This window comes from Oryctolagus cuniculus, chromosome 3, assembly GCF_051225735.1.
Source record: "Oryctolagus cuniculus isolate XC-2025 breed Fujian yellow rabbit chromosome 3, ASM5122573v1, whole genome shotgun sequence".
Classification (NCBI taxonomy): domain Eukaryota; kingdom Metazoa; phylum Chordata; class Mammalia; order Lagomorpha; family Leporidae; genus Oryctolagus; species Oryctolagus cuniculus.
In genome coordinates, this window is record NC_142869.1 from 78821534 (window position 1) to 78836989 (window position 15456).

General features: G+C 38.2%; 1 protein-coding gene across 3 annotated transcripts in view; it reads left to right on the plus strand.

The window, feature by feature from the left end:
- The window catches only part of KCNH7 (potassium voltage-gated channel subfamily H member 7), a 512838-nt gene that overhangs the window by 94474 nt on the left and 402908 nt on the right, over window positions 1–15456 (plus strand). The window lies entirely within an intron of this gene.

The window sequence follows — 15456 nt, forward strand, 5'->3', positions numbered from 1 at the left end:
ACTGGTCCTTCAAGAGACTTGACATTTTATTTTAGCATTTACAAATGTTTCGGCAAGGGTGCTTGGTCTGGATGTGCCACTGCTGGTAAGATATCTGCATCCCACATCAGAGTACTTGGGTTGGAGTTCCAGCTCCGCTCCCAGTCTACCTACTCTAGAGACAGCTCTAGTACTTGTGTCCCTATCATCCAGTTGGGAAGTCTAGATTAGACTCCAGGATCTAAGTTTCTATCTTGCCCAGACCTAGCTGTTGCAAGCATTTGGGGAATGGACTGAGACTGAAATAGAGGAGTGTTGTCTGCCTCTCCCTCTCTCTCACTGTCTCTCTCTTTTCCTCCTTCCCTCCCTCCCTCTGTGTGTGTGTGTGTGTGTGCCTTTCAAATCAATAAAGCTATACAAATTTTTAAAAAATTATTTCTGCTGAAAAGTCATTGGGTTATAGAAGTAGTTTTGTAAACCTCTTTAGATAATACTTTATGCAATTATTGATATGTACAACTAGCTTTGTCATAGGCAAATACAACCATCTGTGAAGTACAACAAGAAGTTTTCTAAGATGTAGAAAAAAATAATTATGGGAATAGGAGACAGTACAAGAAAGTTAGTATGAGATTTAACATAGACAGGAAAAAGTAAATTAGAACATTGCCTCCTTGATTTATTAACTTACCTCTTTTATACAACGTTCTTCCAATAGACCATTATATAACAATGCAACACTTTGTCGGAAAGTACCTTAGCTATATAAAGCACAGTTTAGAATTCCATTTTATTTTTTATTCATTATTAGAAAGCATGAATGCCTGCCTCTTAAGGGAAGGGTTGAATAGAATGCAATACGTGATAAAATACCTGAGACATCCAGAAATCTGGTGGATCTGAGTATCACCATGGACTCTGGCTCCGAGACTATATTATGTTCAGAATGGTCTTGAAGAAGAGTCATCTGCACATAAAGTATTCAGTTGTAGATGTAATCTTGATTTTTTATATATTTTCTTTGGAACATGTTCAGTAATTTCAACACAGGGGAAGTGACTCTTAGAGAGTTCAGATAGGAAAAATAACAATAAATTTAAAATTTTAAAGATGAAGAATAAAAATGTGTATTTATTAAAATATGAAAGAGTTACAAATTTTCAATTTCCAAATAGTAAGAAACATAACTTATTTTCCTGTTGTTCCATTGAGCAAAGTAATTCCAAGGTGACATGTACTTCTATACATCAAAAAAAAACTGTCAAACAAAATTTAAATGCTGATGAAAATTCTTAAATCAATCTGTCTTACAAAGTTAAATATACCTATTAACCTACTTTTTAACTTTTATAAATGGCTTTATGTATTCCTCACTCCTTGCTAAATTATCTCTAATATAAGTATCTCCTGTAAGTTCATTCATTAAATATAACCTTATCTTGGCAAATGTTTTAAAAATTATATTAATTCTCTTGTGCATTCTTAATGGGTTATGCTAATTCTCTGTAACAATTTTATCTATTTGAATATGAAGTTTATCCAGTCCTAATACCTTGTTAATTGCTTTGTAAGCCCACCCAAATTTGCTATCTTTTGTATTTCTTTTACCATATAAGCAACTTATAAGTGCTTATACTGTTTCTTTTACCATATAAACAATTTATCAAGTACTTTATTTTGTTCCCATAATTTTTTTCTTTGTTAAGACTAACAGTCAAGTTCCAAGACACTGTCTGTTCTGTATTTCCATCCAGAACACAGCACAGTTATTCCTGTCTATCTTCCTACCCTATCCCATTGCCACCCACTTGCTGAGGCACCACCCAAAATTAAAGCCCTCCTTGTTCTGTTGATGTCTTGGCTTTGAAGACTGACTTCCTGTCATCAAGCGTTATAAAGTTTACATCTTTTTCTCCTCCATGTTTGAAGGTGTCATGTCAGTTTTCTTAGGATCCTATCTCCTTAAACTTTAAGAGACTCTTCAAAGTTGTCACTAGGAGCATGGCTACTTGTAAAGTAGTACCAGAACTATCACTATACTTTGAGAAGCATAAATCTTGGAAGAAAAACAGATATATCAGGAAGGAAGAGCAAGTCTATTACGCTGATTCGCTGAGGCTACTAAGTTTAGACAACCCTAGTGCATGGAGAGTTTCTTATTTTTCCTTCATCATCAATGTCTTGGCACAGGTCTTCGATATTTTACATGTACGTAAAAGGATTAGTCATTAAACAGCTTGAATAGGAACTGAACAATGAGGAATTCATGAATCTGGGGAAGGGCATTAAAAACCTGGTGCAGCTTTTTCTGAAAAAAGCACCAGTGTTTTGTCTGAAAAATATGTGAAAAGTGAGAAATCTAATCAGGATATCACTGGGCAACATACAGTTTTAAAACTAGTGATTACACTCCAGGCACATTACACAAAATCCATAAAGAAGCCTGTGATAGGAGGAGTCCTATGATGCCCTCTAAGCAGTGTTGTGAGACTGCAAAGTCATTTACATTCCTTTGTGTAAGTCTATACAGGCTATGTTTAGCATCTTTTAAAGACTTTTCAGAGTGATTTTTTAAATGATCTCCAAAGGTAAGAATTTCAAGATTTGCTATTTGTTTTGACTCTAAGACAACTACTTCAACCACATTATCACTAAACTATAGAGAATCTATCAAGAAAAAGTAGGATTAAAAATCTGAATTATTTTTATTCCTAATGAAGGTAAGTATACTAAATAAATTGCTCCATATTTTTTCTAGGCTACTGAAGAATGTAGTGTAAGTAACTTTTAGGAGTCACTACATCATGATATAAAGCATTTTCTCCGTGAAAAGGAATTACACAAATTTATTCAATGCATATGAGTATCAAGAATCCCATTTTACAACAGAAGTTATAAACATCAAAGTATCTGGTTAGTTTTGGTAATTTTCCATCATCCCGGTGTGTTCCATTTTCTATTTTTTTTTTTTTTTAAATTCAGTTTAACTCATGGAATTATTGCAGTTAGCAAGACAGTCTCCCCTCTTGAACTAGCCTATTCGGTGGGATACAGAGTTCAGCTCTGCCCACACATTTGCTGTCACTCTGCAAAATCCCAGCTGTTCAACCCACACCCAACTCGAATGTACAAACAACACTTTCAAACACATCAACAAGAAGCAATAAAAGCATAACTACTTTGCTCTCAGCACTAACAATTCCCAGCAACTAAGATATTGGCTTCTATCCTGTTGAGTGCTAACAGATCAAAGTTCTAGATTTTTTTTTTTTTATTTTTAACTCTTGCTGCTGTCAAATCCTCAAAATCTAACCCCCAATTAGATGAAACATTTTTATGAAGATTCACAGTTTTCTTACACATTCAATTGCTGTGCACACCAGATGGTCTTTTGCTATCATATTTTTAAGACTTTTTTCTTACCACATTATCCAGCTCCTCCTCCATTCAGTTGAATACACAGTCAACAGCTCTCCTGAGTTAAAGTTTAAAACTCCAAAAACAAATGCATTAAGAACATTTTTAGTAATTTGTATATCTTTATCCAATCAAGTGATTAAGAATGTTCTTAATTTAAATGTTTAATTTAAAGAATGTACATCTTTTTTCTGATTTGCTACTTTGGCTCCACCCTCACTTTTATTAGATTTTTAATTATCAATGGCTCATGACTGGATAAATTTAAACTTCATAGTAATTCGAGAGAAATGAAGAAGTGAGCCTTTTTCCCCCTCTCTCTTTCTTTCCATTCAGATTATTTAGAGAGGATTTAAAGACAATCCAGTTTTGGGCCAGTGTTGCCACTCATTTGGCTAATCTTCCACCTGTGGTGTCGGGCAACTCCGGTTCTAGTCCCGGTTGGGGGGCCGGATTCTGTCTAGGTTGTTCCTCTTCTATTCTAGCTCTCTGCTGTGGACAGGGAAGGCAGTGGAGGATTGCCCAAGTGCTTGGGCCCTGCACCCTCATGGGAGACCATGAGGAAACACCTGGCTCCTGGCTTTGGATCGGCGCAATGCGCCGGCCTTAGCGGCCATTTTGGGAGGTGAACCAACGGAAGGAGGACCTTTCTCTCTGTCTCTCTCACTGTCTAACTCTGCCTGTCAAAAAAAAAAAAAAAAAAAAAAACAGTTTTAAAGTTTAAAATATTTTCATTTGACTTTCCTGTGCTAATTATCTTTGCTATCCCAACCAGTTGTAGAAATTGAGATGAAGAAAGATGATCTACTAACAATTTGCTCTATTTTTTTAATCTGTGGGTTTTTAAAATATATATGATTCCCAAACCTGCTTTGGGTTTAGAACAAGATCTATTAAAGAGTCAGAACCTTGGTGATTTCATGAAATTAGAGTTTTGAACAAATCTGGGCTGGATTTCAGCTTTGATTTATTATTTCAGGCAGAAACCATGTAAAGTTTGCCAATGTGGGATGAGATTTGAGTCTGAGTTTTCTGGTTCATTTAAGCCTGAATCTAAAAGAAAATCTCAAGGGGTAAGAACTCACAGGAAGTGAAGCTGAAATCACTATAAATATTTTATGGATAAAAATATCTCTGACCTCTAACTCAAAATCTTTCTTATATATTAACACTCATATTACTGTCTAAGTCAGTCATCTTTTTATCAGATAAGATGCCAAATTACTGTTTAAAAATCTCAATTTTTGCTACATTATTATTAAGAATAATTCTATTAAATGCAGTTAATTTTGTAATTAGTAAACTTACTTTCCAGCAATATTAGATTCTATATTTGTATTTCAGAACCAAAAACCAAAATATCATAAGAAGGTAGAGGTTTAAGGAAAGCAATTATTTTGTACTTGCTTTTAAAGATATTCCAATGTTGAATCAGAACAGCCATCCTTTACCCTATATTTACAGGAAATTATGACTTTCATTCCACAAATTCTTTATGTGTAAAAATGAGTTTATAACGTTATATCAGTTCCAAGTATCAATGTGTTATCTGGGCTGGGAGGTGGCAGGATCTGACATCACACCAAGAGCATGACACACTTAAATCTTGCAATAGTATTTTCATCTACTCACAAACTAGAAAACAGCAGAAAGCTTTCTGGTAAATGAGAAAAAAATCCTAGAATAAGCAATCATAGAGATATTTAATCTAAAGCATACTTAGAATAAAAATATATATTGCCTTTTTTAGTTTTGGTCATCTTGAATTATGATTAAACAAAAACTTTTCAGAAGTAGAAAATCTTATGCTGCCATATATCATTTTATACTGTGTGTGCTGTGTTTAATAGGTTTTTAATCCTCTTGGAAACTATATTCTGTAGCAAATACTATTTTTTGGATTTTTTAAAACAAATTTTAGCTCTTTATTTTCACCTTGTTTGAAAAGAGGGAGCCATAGAGACTGAACTTTCATTCACTGGTTCACTCCATAAATACTCACAAAAGCAGGGGCTGGCCAGTCCAAAGGCAGGAGTCTGGAACTGAATCTGAATCACCAGCACAGGTGGCAAGGATGCAGGGACCTGAGTCATCACCTGCTGCCTCTCAGCATGTGTATTAGCAGGAAGTTAGAATTGGAGACAGAATAGGAACTCAAGCTCAGGCATTCTGATGTATGGTGTACAATGTCTCAAGGAGTGTTTTAACTTATCTGCTAAACGCCCACACTGGAATATTGCTTTTTCAATTAATATCCCTTTAAGGAAAGGCAATGAAAGTTATACTTATCAATTCATATTTAAGGGATATTTTATTGAAATTATCTAATAGGAGTGTTTTTTTTAAATTAAATGAAAATCTAGATGAAGAGGTTTTAACCTACATCATTACCTAGATACCGTATCTAATGTTCTTGGTCATTCATTACTTTAAATCTTGAGCTCTTTAGCAAAAATCCTTTAAGCAGAGACATGTTCACTTTGTAAAACTACAGTTATAAAAAGGTAGGTCAAATATAGTAGATGAGTAGGCGTAACTGAGCCTCTCTAAGGTAAATGAAGTTTAAAAGAGAATTGAGGTTGAATGACAAATTTCTGCCTAGTTCATGATTGTTGAAGATCCCAGTATGGTGCTGCACTAGCACTAGCAACTCTACTAGTCAAGCTCTCATTAATCAAGGAGTCATACAAGGATATTATCCAATTTCAGTTATTCTTTTTTTAAGTAACGACTTATTTTGTATTTAAAAGGCAGAGTTAGAGAGTGGGAAAGACAGAGAGAGATTATTCCATCTGCTGGTTCTCTTGCCCAAATGGTCCCAACGACAAGGGCTGGGCCATTCCAAAACCAGGAGATCTTTCTGGGTCTCTCATATGGGTGCAAGGGCTCAAGTATTTAGACCATCATCCATAGATTTCCCACGTGCATTAGCAGGAAGCCTGGTCATACGCAGCAGTGGAACATGAACTGGCACCCATATGGATGCGAGCATAGCAGGCTGTGCCTTAATCTGCTATGCTGCAGACATGGGCATCTCAAATTTCAATGTTTCATTGCCTTTCAGAGAGAAAACACCTTTTAGCATTTTGGCTACAGAAATGTCAAAGACATTGTATATTTTTTAAAAAAATGAGTTGCACTAGCTACTCTTGCCGAGTATTTGGTTACTTGTGTGTGGCAAATAGTAAGAGGGTCAAATGAGATCTGAGAATCAGCAGAACTGATACCAATTTTGTTTCTGGAATCACAGTTAGGAGTAGTAATTAAAAGTACTGTGACTTAGAATAAAACCGTATGTGTAGAATTAAAATTGTCCCTTACAGTGCTAGTGAGAATGTGCTGATTAGAGCAAAGAGGACTTGGGAATACCTGCCTGGTTGGGAAGCTTATTTCTCTAGGGAAAATTTAATTACAGTGAATACAGGGGGAAATAACAGAACTATGAAGAGGAGAAAGGTGGTTGCATAATCTTAAAAGATTTTATTGGTAGTCATTATGTACTTTAGAGAAACTATCAGAAATTAACTTTTGTTTAATACTCAGAATAAAAATGCTATCAACTTTTCCTTGTGAATTGGTATTTTGGAATTATCTGTAATACATTTAACAAGGCAAGTCTTTATGGCCATTCATGTCCACTCTGATTTGGGATTAAGTAGTCAGGCCAGTGTGTCAGATTTTCCATAATCTGACAAGTGGAAATCTTGATAAAGATGGCTACTCTCCCATTTCTCTATTAATTGCTTTACCTCCCTAATGATATCTGGGTCATGAACATTTTCTGAATAGGGTGAACCCCATCATTATGTGAAATTCTAAGTAAAAATCTTTCTCTCTCTGTGTCTACAAAATATCTTGAAACAAATTCATTTCATGAGAATTTAAATAAATGTGAAGTTCACTACTCAATTTTACCTCCTAGTACAAAATATAAAGAAAAATTATAAAGTATGTTATTACTCTTAAGATGCATTTCTTCATAATGTGTCTAAGTGATGTAAGTTTATATGAGTCATACAGTAATTGATATTTTTTTTTATTTATTTTTTATTTTTTTGACAGGCAGAATGGACAGTGAGAGAGAGAGACAGAGAGAAAGGTCTTCCTTTGCCGTTGGTTCACCCTCCAATGGCTGCCGCGGCAGCAGCGCGATCCGATGGCAGGAGCCAGGAGCCAGGTGCTTTTTCTGGTCTCCCATGGGGTGCAGGGCCCAAGCACTTGGGCCATCCTCCACTGCACTCCCTGGCCACAGCAGAGAGCTGGCCTGGAAGAGGGGCAACGGGGACAGAATCCGGCGCCCCAACCGGGACTAGAACCCGGTGTGCTGGCGCTGCAAGGCGGAGGATTAGCCTAGTGAGCCGCGGCGCCGGCCAGGCCAGTAATTGATATTTTAAAGAGGCTTTATTTAAATTCTGATGGGGTCAGCATGGTAACCTAGTAGGTAGGGTGGCTGCCTTTAATGCCAGTATCCCTTGTGCATGCTGATTCAGATCCGGGTGCTCTGCTTCTGGCTCAGCTCCCTGCTGATGTGTCTGGAAGACTGGCATAGAATGGCCAAGGTTCTTGGGCCCCTGCCACCCACATGGAAGACTTGGGGGGAGCTCCTGGCTCCTGACTTCAGCCCAGCCCAGCTCCAGCCATTGCAGCAACTTGGAGAGTGAATCAGCAGATGGAAGATCTCTCTCTGTCTCTCCTTTTCTATCTCCATGCCTTTCAAATAAATAAAGTAAACATATAAAAATAAATGGATTATTTCTGGGGACCTTCTTACAATTAGCTTTTCTTATTTTTATTTTTGTTGTACATTTGCACTAGACTACTGAAATACTATTGAAGCTATTCATAATGTCCATTGATTATAGGACCAATGTGTTAAAACATTTTATACACACCTAACTTTTTGAAAAGAAATTTATTTATTTGAGACACAGAGATAGAGATAGAGCTCTCAACTTCGGGCTCACTCCCCAAATGCCCCCAAGAACCAGGAGTCTGAAGCCGAGAGTGGGAACTCAATCCAGGATACCCACAGGAGTGAAAGGAATTTGATTTCTTGAGCCACCACCTGTCTCCTAGGGTATGTACCACCAACAAGCTCATGTTAGAAGCAGGAACAGGTTATCAAATGCAGGTACCCAATGTGGGACACAGGCAGTCTAGCCAGTGCCTTAATCACCAGGCCAAGTGTCCATCTCCCTCAAATTTTTAATACCACAAATATGGTGAATTTAGTATCTCAGAATTAGGAAGTCTGCTTTCTGATTCCAGTTCTCAACCAAATTTTACTAATTAATAAATTCAGTGTTATGTTATTTTTTTCATTTTTCCTTATGTGACATTTTGATTTTCAAAATAATCTCTGCCTTTGATTATTTAATCTTAAATACATTCATCAATTTCCCTCTTTTCTTTCCTTCTTGCCTTTACTTGCATAGTGTTGTCGCTCAGAAATTGCTCTCTTAGAGCTCCTTAGAAATTAATAATTGATGAGATTTTTGGATGAGTGCACAAAGTACAAAATTCAAAATACTAAAATGGTATTCAAAATGCCAAAAAAGCTCTCACCTCTGGCTGCTAGCCATCCAGTTCTACTTGTCAGAAGCTACCAGTTCCAGAGAGAGATAGCAGAACCTGGAATGTAGACCTATGTAGCAAATAACCTAGGGTAGAAGGGTAGGTTGAGAGGAGCAATTAATTAAATATGAGAAACAGCAACTAGGGAGAGAATCACAGAAGGAAAGCCAGATCAGCTAAAGGTTCTGCTGGGTCTCAAGGGCTTGTGCATTACTGAAAGCAAAGCATAACCTTCTACCTTGCCTAAGACTTGTGTGCATGACTTCTGAGATTCTTTCTTATTGTCTTGTACCTTGGATACTGACATTAAACTTCCACCACCTGATATATTTGGAGCAGGTCCCTGATCCTTGTTACTAGAGCCGCTAATATATGTCACAAAGGAGAGATGTGTCTCTGCTGAGCTTCGAGTCTGCCAGCACTTGTAGGTCTTCTAGTCTCCTTGTTTTCTTTTTTTCTGCAGCAGCAAGATAATACAAAACACAGAACAAAAGGAATGAAGCCTAAACTGAAAAATTACTGTACTTTTTCAACATATTCACAGTTGAATTGGAGAAACATTGCCTAAAAGTTATTCTGTTTTCTCTGAAGAAGTATTTTTACAATGTTTAGTTTTCAAGAAAAAAAAGGAAGGAAGATATGAGGCTTTCACTTTTCATCAAAGACTAAAACATGAAAATTATAATATGTAAAATAGTAGATACATATCAGAATGGATTAAGTACTCCAGACATGTCTAAATCAACGATAGAGTCAACACTTTTATTTACTTATTTTTAAATTTATTTATATTTATTTGGAAGGCAAAGAGACAGAGATGAGAGTTGTAAATTTTCCACCCACTGAATGACTCTCTAAATACTCCCAACAGCTAGGGCTGGGTCAGGCTGAAGCCAAGAGGGTGAAACAGACCAGGCAACTCACATTGGTGAAGAACACCCAAATCCTTGAACTTTCCTTGCTGCCTCCCAGAGTGTGCATTATCAGGAAGCTGGAGAGGAAATGGAGGAACAGGGACTTGAACCAGTCATTACAATGTGGGCTGCAGGCTCTCTGCTGTAGCCCAGGAAGGTAGTGGAGGATGGCCCAAGTGATTGGGCCCCTGCACCCGCATGGGAGACCAGGAGGAAATACTTGGCTCCTGGCTTCTGATTGGCGTAGCTCCAGCTGAACCAACGGAAGGAAGACCTTTCTCTCTGTCTCTCTCACTCACTGTCTAACTCTGTCAAATAAATTTAAAAAAATAAATAAATAAAAACAATATGGGCTACAGATATTCCAAGCAGCTTAATTAACTGCAGTACCAAATGCACACCCTAATTTAACATTTAAAAGAATGAGAACACTTATTTTTTCCATTTTGTAGTCATTAAAGAAATAAAGAATAAATCAGTACAGAAATGAAATGAGAGAAAGGTCATTTACAAGCATTCTATCAACAAATACAGAATCAAAGTGGGGGAAATGTGAATGAAAAGATAAACCAATGCTGCCTGTCATTCTCATCACACTCATTGCTGTGGATCATTTTCAAACTACTGGATCTTCACCATCTAAAACATTTGTAGTCCAGGGTCATTTCATTCCTTGAAACTCATTCTGGCAGGATCACTAGGACAAATTCCTGGAGAAGTGGCTTTTGGCTTGCAACATTTGATGTCTTAATTTGAATTTGAAGTCATCTGCTGCTCCTAAAGTCAACATTTGGAATTCTCAATGCAAACATTTTGAGCACTGATCATCCCACATCAGTAACAAAATAAATGCACTTTCAAAAGAAAGTATAAAGATTAATCCCTCCACTTGAAAGAAATAGCTACAGAGAAACAAGACTGTTTTAACAATTAAAATGTTTTAGCACCTTACCTATAGCTCTGATTGTTTTATAAACAGAAAGTTACTTTGTGAAGGGTTCTGATAATATATTAAGTGTCTTGGGAAGCATAAATTGTTTTATAAGGCCTACATAAATGTAAACTCATTATTTTTTATGGTTTCAAACTGCTAGTTTTCCATATTTCCTAAAAGGGAAACAATAGAGATCATGAAATTTGAGATTTCCTGGGGCGGGCCTGGGGCACAGCAGCTAAGTTGCCCTTGGGACACCTGCATACCGCATTGGAGAGCCTGGTTCAAGTGCCAGCCTCTCTGCTACGTACATCGAAGGAGGCAGCAGATGATGGCTCAAGTATTTGGGTACCGGCCACCCAACTCAGATGACATTCCTAGCTCATGGTTATATCCTAACCCAACCCTGGTCATGAACATTGGGGAGTATAAAAGATGATGGAAGATCTCTCTCTATGTCTCATTCTCTTTCACATAAAATAAAAACGAATTATTGAATAATTTTTTAAACTGAGAATTTCATACTTTAAACTTGAATATTAAAACTTGAAATTAAGAACCAGGGTATTGGTTAACATACTGGCCTACAGGTATGTTAGTTAAATAGTGGTGATAGATGCAGAAATACATATAAATACATAAATACATAACATATTGTTATATTTTATATAACAGTATATGCTATATAACATTGTATACTAAAATCACGTAGAATATATAACTGCAGTATGAACTATACATAACTATAGTACAAAATGCTTTTGTTTTTTAAAATGTTTTACTTTTTAAATAACATGAAAACCAAGCACTTGGGCCATCTTCTGCTGCTTTCCCAGGTCATTAGCAGGGAACTGGATCAGAAGTGGAGCACTGAGACACAAACTAGTGCCCATACAGGATGCTGACATTGCAGGTGGCAGCTTTACCTCCTATACTAAACCCCAAAACCCCATGTTAATATATTCCTTTGCTAGGGTATAAAACTAAACACTATACTTAGAAGATTAGGTTAAATTGTATCTGGAAATGACTGGATAATCATTAAATCATCACATATTTCTGAATCTTATATTGTGTGAAAGGTTTCAAATCAAGATTCATAGAGAGATCCAAGGAAAAACAAGAAAATATCCACGTCCTTGAGGTGAAGTCAAGTTCCATGTATAGAAAGCTATCAACTGCAGGAAGTTCAGAAAAGTGCTTTATAGATAGGCAATAACCATAAGATATATTGCATTTCTGAAGACATCGTGGAGCCCAAAATGGTAACAGGAAGAGTAAAGGAATGTGAACATGAGAGACTAGAGTAAAACAATAGAAACAGAAACAGCAGAAATTGAGAGGCTATATTGGATGGCATGCCCTGACATTGAGTCTGAAGGTCACAGCTAAAGATGCAGACAGGAATTAAGAGGGATGGGACCTGCCAGATGAATACTGAGTCATGATAATCAAACTTGATTCCTATTAATACCCTATCAAATTATTAAGTTATGACCATTACAATATTTTTTGTATCCTGTGCTTTTCTTTTTAGTTGTATGTATATATGAATCTCACCTACAGACCCAAACTCACTTCTCTCCAGTTCAGGAGCCAGGTGAGCCTCCCCACATTCTCCAGTCGGTGCTTATTAGAGTCTCACTGTGCTGCCAACATTGTCAGTAACTGATATACCTGGGAGGAGCCTTAGGATAACTTTGTTTTTTCACTCACAAAGCTTCATCTGCACCATCTGCCTAATGCTTCAGGTTTACCTAAAACTGTTATATTGTTCAAAAACCATTTTTGTAGTAAATCTTTGCCTCTTCTGAGTATTTAGCCCCTACTTTATCACACACACACACACACACACACACAAACACACACACCTACTTCCCTACTTTCCAATTTCTGACAAGGATTCCAACAAACAGATTACTATGCACAATGATGACTTGACAACATCAACTATCATTGAATCACCATTGCTTTCCCATACAATGCACTGGCCTGGAACCACATCAGCTTCTGACATGCCATAATGGAATAATATATTTGACATCCCTGACAATGGCCCTTTGGGACAGGGATCTGTGGATTACATGCCGCCTCCCTGTCCTGGTCTTGTCTGAATTAGGTTCTGCAACAAGTTACTTCTCTGTATGGGTAGAACTTTAATGAATGTGCACTTCTCAGACTCAATCAACACCCAGCCTTTCTCACCCATGCACTACCCTGTAATCTCCATATCTTATAGCTGTGTCTATTCTCATGAAGTCTGAGTGATCATATCTCTAAATGTTGGTATTGACCTCAACATCAGATAGGAGGAGTTGTCTGGGGTTTGGGGCTCTGACCACTCCTTGAAGCCAGACAAAGCTACATGGAAGAACTAAGAGGAGGCTTTCCCAACGATCAAGTTTCACACAGAACCATGGCAAGTCCTGGGGTGCCATCAGTGCTAGACCTAGGTTCTGAAAGAAATCTATAAACATTCAAGGAGGGTCTCCAAAAATGACTGGACCCCATACAGGATCTTGGGTGAATATCCAATGGCCCACAACAACCCAGGTGCAGACATATTAGCAATTAGAGTAGAGAGATAAAATTAGTAGGTAATACAAACCTGGAGCCCCAAGTGACAAGGCAAAAATAGAGTGCATCAAGTCAGGTGCCTGGCAGTGAAGACGTTCAAGACAATTATTAAGAATATGGTTGGCCGGTACCGCGGCTCACTAGGCTAATCCTCCGCCTTGCGGCGCCGGCACACCGGGTTCTAGTCCCGGTCAGGGCCCCGGATTCTGTCCCGGTTGCCCCTCTTCCAGTCCAGCTCTCTGCTGTGGCCAGGGAGTGCAGTGGAGGATGGCCCGAGTGCTTGGGCCCTGCACCCCATGGGAGACCAGGAGAAGCACCTGGCTCCTGCCAACGGATTGGCATGGTGCGCCGGCCGTAGTGCGCTGGCCACGGAGGCCATTGGAGGGTGAACAAACGGAAGGAAGGCCTTTCTCTCTGTCTCTCTCTCTCTCACTGTCCACTCTGCCTGTCAAAAAATAAAAAAAGAATATGGTTGAGAGATTTCTAAGGATCACGGTGAAACCACTCAGAAATGGCAGAGGGCAGTTGGTATTAGGAATAGCATTGCTTGGGATTGAGTCCTCAGCCATATGGAGTGGGGTGAGTATAATGAGAAGAAAGGTTAGGTGTAGGAGCAGGGCAGGCCTGCAAATATGGTTTTGAGGAGAGGAATTGAAAATGAGTATAAAGGTAGAAGCCCATTTATAAAAATTGGAACAGTAGGAGATGAGGGCGGATGGCTACCTGTATTTCAGAAAATCCTGAGTAATGGCAAGCATGGTGAACTCAGGGAAAGCTGAGTTCCTGCATAGATGGGGATGAGTATCCACAAGCAGGCTACAGCTGGGTCTCTGTAAGAGTGGGGATCCAGTGGGAAGTGTCCATTGCCTAGGCATTACACAGGGCTTGATGTAGATGCCATGAAAGTGGTGTTTTGCTGATACCAAAGTTCTGTTGAGACAAAGTTTGGAATAGATCGTGGTAGAGTTAAGGAGACGACTTGACTATAGAGGTCTCAAAAAAGGACAGCAATTAAGATGAATTAAATTCTGCCATATATATATATATATATATATATATATATATAATTTCTCCTGTTTATTCTCTTAGGAGCCCACATGGAGTAGATGTTACTATCATTTTTATTAATTACCCTCAAGATTGATAGGAAATTGTCTAACAGCCAGACAGATATTAGTGAGAAAATGGGTAAACATGACTCTGAGTTGGATATTTAGCATTTGTCCAGTGTGCTTTGTTGGCATGAACTCAGCTGCAATGTTTCTTTTAGGTTTCTTGTTCCCTGGGAAGAAGTAGGTCAGAACGGCAGCATTCAACATGAAGCTACGGAGTTCAGAGGCCTCCTGGGCTGAGTCTGAAAGCCTCCGTCAGCAAGTTCTGGAGAACCCTGATTAAATGAGAACCAGCAAGGCAAACTTATCACATGAAAAGTGTCAAATTAGGGTGCAGATGACCACCTTAATGTATAAAGGCTGTGCTCCTCTCTAGTGAAGAACTGTGTCAGAGAGTTCTCTTGGTAATCGGGGCGGGGCAGAGAGGAATTGAGATCTCACACAGCAAGGTTATACAAAGATGCGATAGCACCTTTGCAAATCACAACTAACAGTGCCTTAATGTGTAAACACACACACACACACATATATATGCACAAATCCACGAGTATCTTCAGAGCATGATCAATGAGTTGGCTACTGGTACTTAAGTTTACAAAATTTATTTTTTAATTAAAAAGTTGTTTATTTTTAACTATTTGAAAAAGAAACAGACTAACAGAAAGAGCTCTTCCATCCACTAGTTGACTCCTCAAACACTCACAACAGCCAGGGCTGAGCAAGGTAAAAAAAGAACATAATCGGTCTTCCGGGTGGAAGACAGGGATCCAAATAATTGCACCATCACCTACTGTCGCTCAGGATTTGCATTGTGTTAGCAGGATGCTGGAATAAGGAGCAGAGCCAGGTCTTGAATTCAGGCACTCCCATATGGGATGCAGGTATCCCAAATGGTGGCTTCGCCACTGCACTAGAGGCCTGCCCTAAGGTTATAATTTTTTAAAGGAAC